The sequence below is a fragment of the Hyposmocoma kahamanoa genome, unplaced genomic scaffold (genome assembly GCF_003589595.1).
Source record: "Hyposmocoma kahamanoa isolate Upper Pololo Valley unplaced genomic scaffold, ASM358959v1 86811, whole genome shotgun sequence".
In the NCBI taxonomy this organism is placed as follows: Eukaryota; Metazoa; Arthropoda; class Insecta; order Lepidoptera; family Cosmopterigidae; genus Hyposmocoma; species Hyposmocoma kahamanoa.
The window spans coordinates 1-13,872 of record NW_020654369.1 but is presented as its reverse complement, the minus strand read 5'-3'; the positions used below and the strand labels follow the sequence as shown (position 1 = coordinate 13,872).

Here is a 13,872-nt window from a genome sequence, read left to right as displayed (position 1 = left end):
AGTAACCGCACGACCATGTTCGTTCTCAAAAAAGTATGGGCCTATGAAGCCATGCGCTGACATAGCCGCCCAAACTGTGACTTTTGGGCTATGTAAGGGCCTTTGATGTTTGCAACGTGGGTTTACGCTACTCCAGTAGCGACAATTTTGCCTATTGACATGGCCGTTGATGTGAAAGTGAGCTGACTAACTGAATTTTGTATGGATGAAATTTCATATCATTCTTTAAAATGCGCTGTAACGTCGATCTGGGTATATTTAATGCACTGGAACGCTTACGAATGGATTGAATAGGATTTTCACGAACTGACTCTTGTACTACGTCGATGTTTTCTTCCGTCCGTGATGTCCTTGGTCGGCCCGATCGTTGTTTATCCAATGTAGAGCCAGTCTCCTCGAACTTTTGAACCCAATTCTTAATCGTTTGAACACTAGGACAGTCATTAAACGTGCGTAAATTGCGATACTCTCTAAATTTACGCCGCGCAATGGTGGCCGAATCATTGTTGCGAAAAAATTTCACTCACACAAAATGCACGGTCCGCTCCGGTGAAGCGCTCCATGGCAACTGGATTCCGAAAGACCGTTGGTGATACCCCCGCACCCCGCGCGCCATTCCTGGGCGCCTTTTGAATTTTATTCGAAATTTAAAATTCAAAGGACTTAAGGCAGTCCGTGTAAAGTTATGTTTTTCCTATAAAATGCTAAACAGTTTACCCAAAAACACTTTTTAAACCCTTTGTAGTCTTTTACCTAACGCCCTATATATTAACTATTTTCACGGTGTTTATACTATATCTAATGTAAAATTACGTGTTTTTATGAGAAAACGTAGGATTGTAGAATAGTACGGCTGCTAAGGAATTCAAAAATGAAATCGTCCGCGGCGCTGCTTTTGGTCGTGGTGAGTGCAATGTTCATTCTAATTTACAAGGAATAAAAAAATACATGACCCTAACTGGAATTAAAGTCACGCTTTTCAAAAGATATGCCAGACATTCTACACGAGCAACCTGTAGGTTAGCTTTACTCAGAAGGCCTACAACTCCTCACCCAGTTTATACAATTATATGTTCGAGACTCTATTTGGCCTTCATGTTTGCCAACGCCAGGGTAGACGATTTATACGCACTGTTTATGCGGAGGTAGGGTTGGAAAATTATCTGCATGAACAAAATATTCAACACAAGCGCAGCTATTTTACGTGATCTAACCTTCACTAGGTTTGCGAAGTAGCAAATTAACATGGATTTCCGCAAAGTACAGCCCGAATGATCATAGAAATGTTCATTTTCCTCAAAAGGCAGAGTATGCTTCCACCAAAGTCTGGTCTTCGTCACTGAAAAAAGCAATGGAAGTGCCTTAGGCATCGAGTACTATCAGGACCGCTGTCGCTAAAACTCACACATTTATAATTTGAACGCTATAAAATCTTAATAATGATTGACCTTAGTTTCAAATTTAAAAGAAATAAGAAATTCTGGACTGTTGATACAATTTAAAATTTACCTTGTGGTATATTGTTGAAAGTGTAATACATATTATTGCCCGTAACGACGTTTTGATTTTATACTGAACTTTCAGTCAATTTGCTGCCATCTAGTGGTTAATAGCTGAACGAAGATGTATTCGAGACGTTTACTTAGTTCTCCAAAAAAGAGGCAACCATATTGCAGCGGTATAAGGTTTTCTTTCCTTTCTTGTAACAAAAAAAATATTAAGATGAACAAAAAATTTAAAATGTATTAAAAGTAAATATTAAACAAACTTAAAAAAAAAATTCTACCAACTTCAAATACCACAAAACGTCGTCTTCGAGTGAATACCTCTGTATGAGATTTCTATGTAATTTTCCACGACGAAGATACATCTATGTAGTTAACATTTTAATTAGTTAAATTATACCTCTTTCATGTATTACTTTAATAATATATTTGAGCAAAATTTTTATAAGATTTTCTTCAACAAAAATTAGTAAAAACGAACTATGTGATAACGCGTATGCGACGTGTTTACTCTAAGGCGACGAAAAAGTCATATTAAAAAGCGATAAAATAACAAAATATTGATTTAATCTAAATTACAACAATTCACATAGTACTTTTTATTTATTTTTGTCTTATTTCATGTTTTCAATTAACAAGGTTTCAAATTATGAATGTGTGAGGTTTGGTGACATATGACAACGGTTCTGATACTAATGGAGGCTTAAAGCATTTCTATTGTTTTTTTTTCTTCCGTGGTTGAGACAATCCACATTAAATCTCAAACTTAAAACACATGAAATCTTGAATTTCAGATTTGCGGAACCTACGCAAGTTCGACCAATTTAGAGCAGACCTCCGTGATACGCGATAAACGTAGCACTGACAATGACTATTTATCGGATTCTAAGTAAGTTAGGGTCAGAAAATTGGCAACGCAGAAAACTGCGACGCGAATTGCTGCGATGCGATTTCTTGCGGCGAGGCATCTCACTGCCACGGTTCGGGTAACCATCCTTTCGACGATCATCAACCATGCTGATCGTATTTTTTTGCTAGGCTAGTTTACTTTAGTTACTTCCATAGTATAATGTCCTACGGGATTCTCACGTGGGGTAAAGCGGCAGATATACAAACCATATTTGTGTTGCAAAAACGAGCGATTCGTTCTGTGTACCGTTTAGGTTCTCGGATTTCACTCAGAGAAAAGTTTAAGGAGACTGACATCATGCCTGTGGCATCACAGTCCATTTACTCAAATATTTTGTATGCCCTTCTAATTTCGTTAAGGAAGAAGATATCCATAATATTAACCTTAGATCTAAGTTCAAACTCGTGGTACCACGTTTTCGTTTAACTAACTGTATATGTTTTTACATTAAGATTCCGGAGCATTTACCATTTTCTAAATTTAAAACTTACAGTTTTTTAATTAAAAAGTCGTATTACAAATTGTAGACTACGTGTTAGATAAAGATATATGAACAGACAACGTGAGTCTAGATTCCACACAAATATGATTCAAAATGTATTATACTAAGTTTGTAACTGTTCCAAAGTTGGCCCCACCTTGGGCGCCAGTGAAAGGGTTGTAACACTAACAAGCCGTTACCAGGTTCACGGCAGTAAAACAGAAAACTTCAGGTCCACAAATTTATTTCAAGTCGGTTAAAGAAAGAAAAGGTAACAAAGAAGTAAGGCTGTAACAATAAAAGGTATATATAGAAAACAGGTACATTATTATAAAACACTTCCTAACTTGATGATGATGAATATAAAGATATTAAGTACACTTACCCCAAAAGGGCCGAGATATACTGAATTACAGATACGTATTCATAGGTACATGATAAGGCTGTAGTGGCTATAAACTTATTAAAATTGGCACATGATTTAGATTACTAGTGATTATAAAATTAGTAAAGGGATCAAAATTAAACGCGATTGATGACTATTGTAGTTCACCTCATCCCCTTTACTTCTAGTAATCCAAAATTGGACGTCGATTTAATAGCAGAACTAACAAAATGTATCAAAACCAAGGACACTTCACTCGGCTGCGAGAACATTTCATACTCCTTGATTACCCATATTCCCGACAATGGAAGGCGTATTTTGTTAAACCTATTCAATATGTTTTTTAGTAATAGCTTTGTTCCTCTGCAATAGCGGGAACTAGGAATAATACCGATCCCTAAACCAGGCAGAGATCCGGATTCTGCCTCCTCATTACGACCGATTTCGTTAATGTCCTGTCTATGCAAAATATTTCATGGTTTTTTGAGAAGTCTAAATTATTTTCAGAAAATATGGTGGCGTTCAAGTTTAGATGATCTGGTCAACTTAGTTTCGAAGATACAATTGGGTTTTTCTAAAAAGTTCCCCACCATTGGATTCTTCTTAGAAATCGATAATGCGTATAATATTGTGGAGGTCACTAAGTTGATATCTGTAATGCAGCATTATATGGTTGGTGAAAGGATCTGTAGGTACTTGTGGAATTTTCTCAACGAGAGACATCTTAGAATCAAAGGAGATGATTATTGTATTGGTAGATACACTAATAGAGGACTAACTCAAGGTGACCCTCTGTCACCACTGCTATTTAACATAGTTACTATACATATTTGTAATAGGATAAATAATGTATATGTATCACACTATGCAGACGATTACGTTGTTTACTCTACCTACAATAGTGCAGAGGCTTCTACAAATGTACAGGCATCTTTTGATTCCTTATCAGAGGCATTAAATGAAATTGGTTTAGAGATATCACTTGTTACAAGCAAAATTTGTTTATTCAAGAGGGGATTCAGAAGAGAAAATATTAAGTTATCAATTGGGAAACAAATTTGGAAGCCGCGAAGCAAGTCAAATGTTTGGGGTTATGGTTAGATAGATCACTTAAGTGGGGCAAACATATTCATGAGACAAGGAAAAAGATTTTAAAATTTCTGAATTTGTTTAAAGTTTTTAATTTTTAATTTTCCTCTTCTGTGGTGATAATATATTTATTTGTATGTATTATATTAGTATTTAAGTATTTATGTAATTTATATGTTAGTAGATATTTATTATTTATTTCATTCATATATTATGATGTTTAATAATAATATCATATTTATTGCGCCCTCTATTATTATTACTACTTTTAGTTTATCCTATCACCCCAAGGTTGCCTGGCAGAGATTGCTATTTAGCAATAAGGCCGCCTGTTGTACACTGTATTTTTGATTGTTTTGTATTTTTGCTTGTTTATTGTGCAATAAAGAATATTGAATTGAGTTTTAGTAGGGTTAGGGTGGAGCGTATACCCAAACACTTAAGACGTCTATACATTGCTATCATCAGAAGTAGAATTGATTACGCTAGCTTTTATATGACAACAGCCACCAAGTACATTTTCTTAAACTTGATCGAATTCATAAGTGTACCATGAGACTGATTGGGGGATTTGTGAAGAGCACACCTATACATGTCATGGAGAACGAATTATGTTTACCGCCTTTGTATGTCCGTAGATACTATTAAGGAGTAAAATTTTGGTTAAAATCTAAGCCCTTGAAAGATAACATACGCCCCAAAATTGTTGGAAGGTATTGGAGAACAAAAACGGTATCTCTTCTAGTTAATATTTTAGAAAAATTCAATGATTATCCAATTTATTGTAGCGATATATTTGAGACGTTTGGGTTGGATGTTTCGATGGACTATATAGATTTTACAGGGAACATAATATGCGAAATTCATTATTTGTATAAAGCAAAGCGGTCCTATAATTTGTTTAGTTTACAACGCAAGTGTGAGGAATTCTTGACCGAAAAATATTGTGAGTTTTATAAAATTTTCAAAGACGTTTCAAAGAATCAGGCGATTGGAGTAGCCTTTTTGTAAACTTGTCAATAATGTCAGCTGAACTTTTTGCTATAGTAGAAGCTCTTGCGTACGTAAAAACGATTGATTGCAAAAAAAATAGTAATTTAACGGACTCAAAGAGTGCTCTCCAACACTTGATTAAATGTACTCAAGGAGCTAGAGGCTTCCCGGTGGCATATACAATTATTCGCCTATTGTTAGAACTTCGTAGTCTTAATTTTTGTATAACTTTACAATGGATACCATCACATATCGACATCGCCGGCAACGAAGAGGTGGACCGTCAAGCGAAGGCAGCCTCGTTAGACGCGGAGAATTTGAGATGTGTACCATATCACTCTGATTATTTTACAGTGGCAAAAGAACAGTGTAGTCACATCTGGAAAGAGTATTTTGATGAGAGGTCGCGTAGTAAAGGCATTTGGTATAAAACGTTGCAGCCTTATCTCTTTCGGACTCCACGGTTTGACGGTGCCGATACGTGCAGAGCAAATTTAATCACAGCATTTCGGTTCCGATCGGGAGACCTGCCTCTAGGCGCCATCTCTGGCAGACGAAGTACACATCGCTCTGTGTTTTTTATTTATTTAAAATTGTAAATTTATCAATAGCGTTACAGAAACAGTACAAAAGTTTTAAGTGGACATTATATGCGTGTGACAGTGTTTGTGACAAGATTCACCCATGTTATTTTAAAATACAGAAACATTAATATTTTTAGGTATTACAATTAGAATTGACCAACTAATTTAAATAAATTCTCCATTAATACAGACTCATTTTTATGAGGAAACTATAGGAAGTGCTAAAAGTAATAAACAAAAGTGAAGAAGTGCGTAATTTTAAATCTTAGTTTTTAACGAACATTTTAAACAAAGTATTGGTAAGTGAACTAACAAAATGACCTTTGGACTCGGACAATAACGACGAACGGTCACAGTCAAAATAACTTTTATAACTTGACTTGCTATTTCAACATAATACGTCATTCTGTTCTTGGTTCAACGGTAGAACAACTGTGATAGTTATGCTCAGTGTTTTATGATCTTGGGTTCAAATCCATGAGATCTATTCGAACTCATCAATATCCAACTTTTTATTTTTTTATTTTGTTTTTTATTATTATTATTTTCTTTCGACAATAAATAGAACTAATTTCAAAGACTATGTCCTCAAGGAAAGTATCGAACAGTACCAACAGCGACCGTAAGATGGCGACACTAGTAGCATGCCACAAATGTCAATCCATTATTGACTCTAAAAATGCCATCATCTGCTCAATGTGTAAAAAAGCATATGAATTCGACTGTGCTGGATTTTCAGAGAAACTGTACCGATTAATGAGACAAGATTCACGGAAAAACTGGAAATGTAAACAGTGTATTCACCCAAATAAGGTACTAAACATTTCAGACAGCGATCAATCTAATATAACTACGAGGAGAAAAGTACACAAAACAGGCTTGGTAACAGATCGTGCAGCGAAGAAGGTAGAAACTGCAGCAATATTAAAAGAAAGTGTCTGCGATGGGAGCACAACCCCTCCTATTCTCCCGTTAGAATGTTCCTCGCGAAGTTTCGATTCACAAATACTAGACAGTGAGGCGAGTTCCCCTGAAAAATTATCTAGGAGCTTAGATCACACAACAGTTCACAACATCGATCCAACGCGTATAGAAATTCTGAAAGAAGAAATAAGGGAATTGGGATTAGAATTGATGAGTACACAAAACGAATTAGACAATACTATAATAGAAAACAATGAATTAAAAAGACACATACAGAAACTAACATCGGATATTGAAATACTTAAAAACTTATGTCAAACTCCACCAGCGAAGAAATCTACATCGAAAAACAATAAAAATAAATATTTGGTAAATACACCACTTTTATTGCAAAAAACACCGGACTCCAATGTGGATAGGAATATTGAAGTTAAACATCTACAAAAGAAAATTAAAGATTTAGAAAAGGAATTGCAAAACATGGAAATATTAATGAGAGAACTCAACAAACAAATAGAAACAGCAAACCTGGAGTCAAATGAACTTAAAAACAGAAAGGAATCGTCAAAAAACGAAAATTTTTTCACAAAAAATATTAAAAAATCGAACCACATTTATATTTTTGGAGACCAACAAGCATCAGGATGGTCTGCCGATCTAATAAGAATTAGGTCCAAAGAGCACAAAAATGTACGCGATTACACTGTCTCGGGCTGTATCAAACCTAACGCCGTTACAAAATGTGTCGTAGCAATAAGCCCTACAATTGAAAAAGTCGTCAATAAGGATGATTATGTAGTGTTATCTATTGGATCAAATGACTGCAATCCTACTAAATTAATCGCAGACTTAACAGTAGCACTTAGTAAACTCTCAAATACAAATGTAATTGTCACGAGTATAGAAAAAAATCGACATCTAAATGAAAAAATGTTAAATAGTTCTATAAAAACATTGTTAACCTGTTTTGACAACTGTTGTTATATTGATATGACCAGGTGTAGAAGTTCTGAGAACAAGGTACATGTATTAAATAAATGTATAAATACAAAAGATTATAACGTAACATTTTTAAATTATAATACTCGTAAACGTAGAATTAACGCATCATACTCAACAACAAAAACATCTCTAAATGTTCCTTGTACGAATAGCATATCTACTAAAAAAACATTTAGACAACTAAAAATTAATGATTTTTTTACTACACTTCCCAATGATAAAAATATTAAGCCTGTGTTGTATAATCATTCATGCGGTAAGTTTTTTCGAGAAGAATAATAATTCCAATAAAGTATCAATATTACATCAGAATATCCAAAGTTTCTTAAAAAAAAAAGATTACCTAGAAGTTGTACTAGAACAGCTTCGAGAGAACGGCACTAATTTAAGCGTAATATGTTTAAGTGAAACACTCATTCGTAAGGGCCGTGAGAGTAATATTGCACTTAAAGGTTTTAGACTTGCGTCTTCTTATTGTAGACCAAACAAGAGTAGAGGTGGAGTCTGTATTCTATGCAAAAATCAAATCAAATACAAGGATATTCAATTGCTAGACGCACTTACCGAAGATTTTGTTTTTGAAGGCTGTGGCATAGAGTTGATCGACTGTAAGTGCATTGTTATATGTTTATATAGAATTCCTAAATCTGACCCTAACATATTTTTACACAAACTTGACTTACTTTTTGACATGTTGAAGACTAAAACTAACAAGTATAAAATAATTATAACAGGAGACTTAAATATTGACACTTTAAAAAAGACTAATAAATCAATTTCATTACACCAGATCGTACACAGTTACAACTTTTGTCTACATGTGAACGAACCCACAAGGCAAAAAACGTGCTTAGATCACATCATTAGTAATATTCCAAATGCTAATATTACAGTCCCAATGCTGGGATTATCTGATCATGACAAATCACAAATCTTGACCTTCACGACCAACAATAATATAATTGCATTAGAGTACTGCTATGTCTACAAACGTGATTACAGTAAAGAAAATCTCCAAAAGTTTGGTGAATGCATGAAGAGCTTGACCTGGTCAGATGTCTATAGTGAGTTTCGTCTCAACATTGCTTTTGATAGTTTTTACGACTTGTTTAATCTATTCTTTGAACTATGTTTTCCAAAACGTAAAATTAAGATTAATTTAAATGCTAAGGGCCTGGCATGGATTACACGGGGAATAAAAAAATCATGTCAAAGCAAGCGTACGTTGAGATATCAGTATTACAAACAACGTACTCAGGACTCAAAAACAACATATTTAAAATATTCTCGAATTCTAAGAAAATGCATCAATAAATCTCAAAAAATTGCCAACAATGTTTACCTAAAAAATTCAAAAAATATTTGCAAAGCTACTTGGAAAATTATAAAGAGTGACTCACCGAGTAATGTGTGTGAAAAAATAATTGAAAGTATTATTCATAATGACACGATATTAAATGATCCTACTGACATAGCCGAAGCATTCAGTAATCGTCTAATAGACACACCTACTACAAAACTTACAAATAATAATGTGATAAATAAATCAACTATCAATGGGATGAACAGGTTGCCGCACAGCATTTTCCTTTACCCTAGTACTCCAAACGAAATTCTAAATCTTATAAAGTCCTTAAACAACACCAAATCGTCTGGTTATGATGAAATACCTACTTCTGTAATTAAATTTACCGCTTCTACCATAGCCCCAATTTTGAGTCACTTGATTAATATTTCATTTACAGAAGGAGTGTTTCCACATAAACTAAAGTTTACAGTCATCACGCCAATTCACAAAAAAGGTGACAAAAAGGATATAAATAACTATCGTCCAATTGCTCTAATACCTGTACTTAGCAAAGTCTTTGAAAAAGCTATGCACATTAGACTTACTGCCTTTTTTGAAAAATACAGTATACTAAATGCTGACCAACACGGCTTTCAGAAAGGTAGATCGACAACTACTGCTGCTTTTAAGTTAGTTAATAGTATTACCGAAAATTTAAATAATAGCACACTCACAACGGGAATTTTCTTTGACATGACCAAAGCGTTTGATTTTGTGTCCCATAACATACTATTAGACAAATGTGATTTTTACGGCATACGAGGTACAGCTCTCGCATGGTTGAACAGTTATATCAAGGATAGACAGCAATGTGTAGAGGTGACAAGGCTAACTCAGAAACGGGATACAAATAAATTTAGGTCAAAACCGCGGCAAATTAACATGGGTGTCCCTCAAGGAAGCGTCCTGGGCCCATTTCTTTTCTTGATCTATATTAATGATCTCCCTTCGATAACAGAGCATAAATGCATACTGTATGCAGACGACCTTTCCGTACTGGTTCCCAATGTTGACAGAGAATTTCATAATCTGGAGTTAAACAAAACTGTTGCTGATGTAATTGATTGGTTACGATTGAACAATTTAAACGTTAATCTAAGCAAAACTAAGGCAATTAATTTCTGCAATGTAAACTCAAGGAGTATAGATTTGAACATTGCATACAATAGCCAAAAAATCAACAGTAGTGATGAGATAGAGTTTCTTGGTATCATTGTAGACAGTAGATGTTCCTGGACTTCACACATTGACCAAGTATGTACTAAAATTGACCGTTTTTCGTATGCTCTTTGGCGTCTATCTAAAACTGTTAGCCAAACTGTTGCTCTTCAGGCTTATCATGGATATGTTGTTTCAGTGATTGCTTACGGTATTTTGATCTGGGGCAATTCATATAACATTGACAGAGTGCTTATATCTCAAAAGCGCAGCATCAGATCGATTTGCAACATTTCACCTATAACTTCGTGCAGACCACTTTTTAAGAAATTAAATTTATTAACAGTGCCTAGTATTTATATTTTGAGTGCCTGTACCTTCGTCAAGCAAAATTATTCACTATTCAAACGACATGAACCTTTATATAACACGAGGTTTCCGGACAGACTTACTGTACCGGTCAACATAAAAAGAGAAGTGTATCGTCGTAACTGTTTACCAATGTGTGTCAAAATATATAATTCGCTACCGATTGATTTAAAAAATACGCCAATTACAATGTTCCGAAATAGGTTATCCAAATGGTTGTCTAACTGTTGTTTTTACTCAATTGAAGAATTTTTTGACTACAAAAATAATTAGGTATTTGTTTAAATTTGACATTATTGAGACTTATTATTTTAAATGTATAAGATATTTTAATAATTATGATAGATATACTCATTTTAAAGTAAATTTGCACGCTATTACCAGCTAAGTGTGAGAACCTGTTAATAGAAATATTATATATTAAGCCAACTATGTACACCACACTTAATGCGAATAAATTATTATTATTATTATTATTATTATTATAAACAGCTTCTCATACTTAATGAGAAAGGTCCAATCCCCCAATTGCACTGAATGTGACATAGTGGAGGATGTATACCATATCTTGACGGAGTGTGTACGGAACGGAGCCGAAACATTTTCTTATCTTCCCCTAGATCAAAGGAAGCAAAATTGTTGTATAGATTAGTCGATGTGGGAATTAAGCGAAGACCGTAGATGATGTATATGGAGCCTGTCACTATGGGGGTGACATTTTCTAATCAAGAAAAAACCCTCCTTAAATAAAGATTAAAAAAAAACGGGTGGCCAGGGACCGGAGAAAGGCGATAAAAAGGTGGGATGACGATGTAAGGAGGTCACACCGTCACAAGTTTATTTGAAAAGAACAACCCCTAGAGTTTCTTGCACTGCTGTTATTGATAAGAAAGTATAGGAAAAATCACAAAGAAGTTTAATTAAAAAATTTTGAAACAATTCGCAAATTCTTACGATGCTTCGTGCGAACTGGCAGCTTTCTGCGATACGACGTCGCATCGCATTTTTGTGTTTCGACCATTTGGTATAAGAGATGTTGCGATGAGAACCAAATAACTATTTTTGTAACTAATTTTATTAAATTAGGCTATCACGGCTTTTTTCATCAAAACCTGCATTAGTAACAAATTTAAAAAAAAGGCAGACTTACAACAAGACAAAAAGGGCAGTTTTGTTTTCAAAAATAAAATAAAATGGCAGACCCGACTTTTGAACTTTTGAGGATTTTACTAGTATTCTACTGAATGTGGCAGTATATGAGAGTAAATACATACTTTTTGGTGTAACAATGTTACTTTGCAGAATTACAATACGGAAAGAGGGAGTTTTGAATTTATTACGAAAAATAAGAGAGCTCGCAGAAAAATATTTAGGCCCTATATACCGAAAAATATTTTCTACCTTGCCATATTGCGTCATGGTAAGTACCTACTGATTTACTTACTTTAAATAACCAACTTCATGAAATATGAGGAGGTAGCAATAGAGCTCCTTGTGAAGGAGTTCGTCCAGGGTAGTACCTACTGCCACCGCACCTGTCGCCAAGCAGCATTATTGCGTTCCGGTTTTGAAGGGTAAGGGTGCTTGTGAAATTAAAGGCACATGGGGCTTGTCAACTTATATCTCAGGGTGATGGGCGCAAGATCTTTGCAATTTAAAGTTTTGAGTGGCACTGCAACTGTTATGGATTTGTTTTTTACAGTTCCACTCCACATATGAATCTCGAATGCACGCAGGCAATTCATTCAGTAATTCAGGAATTATTTCAATTTCCGAGTACCATGCACATTATTCGTTTTATGGAGTACATTTCTTACTATTTAAGATTGTTAAATTGGACATAGTTAAACAAAAAGGATCCAATCCACAAAATTATCAAAAAATAAGTTATATGTACCTAACGGTTCGTAAAGTCTAACCTCTTAGATCAGCAAAAAAAATCCAATATATAAACATAAATAAATATCTCTGGAGTTACACGACATTATAAGTTTTGAAAATAAAACAAGAGTGAGAAACACTTTTAGGGTCGTATTGTAGAACTCTACTCAATGCTCAAGTCAGGATTTAAGTTTCGTTTAAAGCACTCGAAATCATACTCAAGTCCCTGCCATTAGGGTCGTATTTCCAGTGCTTGTGTTTCCAGTGCAATCCTGACTTGAGCATTGAGTAGAGTTCTAGAATACGACCCTTAAACTTTAAACTACCATATCTCGAAAGTGACTGGATGTGCATTGGATCTTTTTTGTTTAATTACAATCCAATTGTACCTGATCTATAATAAAAATGGCAGACAGATGGTAGGAACTACTCAACAGTGTACATCAGATAGCTTATCTTTGGTCTCATGTGATTCGTTTGAACGAAGACTTCCATATGTATTTTAATTATAGTTGAGGAGACCGCGGTAACGAACACGAACGACATCGGATAAACGGATTCTCATGTGGGGTAAAGCGGCAGATACGCAAACCATATTTGTGTTGCAAAAACGAGCGATTCGTTCTGTGATATCCATTAATGTTCTCGGATATCTCTCAGAGATAAATTTAAGTAGACTGGTATCATGACTGTGACATCACAGTACATTTATTCAAATATTATGCCCGTGATAATATACATAATTTCAATAAGAAAGAAGATATCCATAATATTAAATTTAGAACTAAGTCCAAACCCATGGTATCACGATTTCGTTTAACTAAATAATAAACGACTCTTTTATGGGGAACTGTATACGTTTCATAAGATTCCTGGGCGTATTTTACGGTTACCGTTTCCTAAGTTTAAAACTTACATTAAAAATATTTCAATTGCATAGTCATATTGCAAAATTGTAGACTATGTGTTAGATAACGGTGTATGGAAAGACAACATGAGTCTAGATTCCACACAAATATGATTCAAAATATATAGCATTTAAGTTTATTTGAAAAGTGCAATCTTTAGTCTCTTGCCCGTTCTTCTCAGAGAAGTCGGCACAGTGGACATGCAGTAGCTTAAAAAATGATGTTTTCAAGTGTAAACATTTTACCTATGGAATAAATGATTAATTGACTTTGGCTTTGAAACTAACTTTTCAGGTCGGTTTATTTTTATAAAAAAAAGTTGTACTCATGTTACA

The 13,872-nt window shown here is 34.5% G+C and overlaps 1 long non-coding RNA gene across 1 annotated transcript; it reads left to right on the top strand.

Moving 5' to 3' along the window:
* Positions 1–849: 849 nt before the first annotated feature.
* On the top strand, positions 850–12,245 carry LOC113235006. Its single transcript, XR_003310835.1, has 3 exons — positions 850–904; positions 2,300–2,394; positions 12,051–12,245. It is a non-coding gene; the product is annotated as an uncharacterized LOC113235006 (long non-coding RNA).
* The last annotated feature ends 1,627 nt before the right edge of the window (positions 12,246–13,872 follow it).